The following is a 1235-nucleotide window of genomic DNA, read 5'->3' on the forward strand; positions in this document are numbered from 1 at the left end:
AACTCCATGCTTCATATCTAGCTAACACTATGCTTCATATCTAGCTAACACTATGCTTCATATCTAGCTAATACTATGCTTCATATCTAGCTAATACTAACTCCATGCTTCATATCTAGCTAACACTATGCTTCATATCTAGCTAACACTATGCTTCATATCTAGCTAACACTAACACCATGCTTCATATCTAACACTCTGCTTCATATCTAGCTAACACTATGCTTCATATCTAACACTCTGCTTCATATCTAGCTAACACTATGCTTCATATCTAACACTATGCTTCATATCTAGCTAACACTCTGCTTCATATCTAGCTAACACTAACACTCTGCTTCATATCTAGCAGGGCTTCTGACACTCAAACTGTTTTTGTTAGTAAGCTAGCAGTAAGCTAAGCTAAGGTTAGCATTAGGTGACTAACTGGTTAAAACTGAATACTGTTAAAACTTGCTGTTGGCTGTAACTTGCACAATTAGACCTTGTTGGTTTGGAGATTAAAACAACATGAAATAGCTGACTGCTAACATTAGCTAATGTTATGGATTTTAGCTTCAGCGTCATGGATCTTCCCTTCAGCTCAGAGTCTCCGGTCTTTGGTTTGGACCTTGTTAGCTTCCAGCTCATTTTTTGTCCAAAGATGAATTGACTTTGCAATTGTTTCCATTCTTCCACCGCTCCTACTGTCTTATAAAGAAGCCCTGAAGAGGAAGAGGAGGAGGAGGAGGAGGAGGAGGAGGAGCAACCAGCCACAACCTTCTCCTTTGACCCTGACCTTCCCCTCCTTCATCCTCCTCTTCCTCCCCCCCAAAAGCTTTGCAGAGGAAGAGGAGGAGAACAAGAGGAAGAGGAGCAACCGACCCCTAATCCTCCCTTCTTACGCCTTCACTCATCGTCTCAAAAAGCATTGAGAAGGAGGAGGAGGAGGACAAGGAGGAAGAGGAGCAATCAGCCGTGATCTTCCCCTCCTTCATCCTCCTCTTCCTCCATCTTATGAAAAAGCTTTGCAGAGGAAGAGGAGGAGGAGGAGCAACCAGCCATGACCATGACCTGCTTCCAGGAGGAGGAGGAGGAGGAAGAGGAGCAGTGACTCGTGTCGTATCCCACGCCCCCCCCCTCCTCTCTCTATCCTCTCCTCCTCTTCCTCGCCTCCACCTCCATCCTCCTCTCCGTCAATAGGAAGATGGCAGGAGGAAAGAGGAGCACTGAGTCGTGTCTGAGCCCACGCCCCT

The sequence above is a fragment of the Centroberyx gerrardi genome, chromosome 5 (genome assembly GCF_048128805.1).
Source record: "Centroberyx gerrardi isolate f3 chromosome 5, fCenGer3.hap1.cur.20231027, whole genome shotgun sequence".
Taxonomy (NCBI): Eukaryota; Metazoa; Chordata; class Actinopteri; order Beryciformes; family Berycidae; genus Centroberyx; species Centroberyx gerrardi.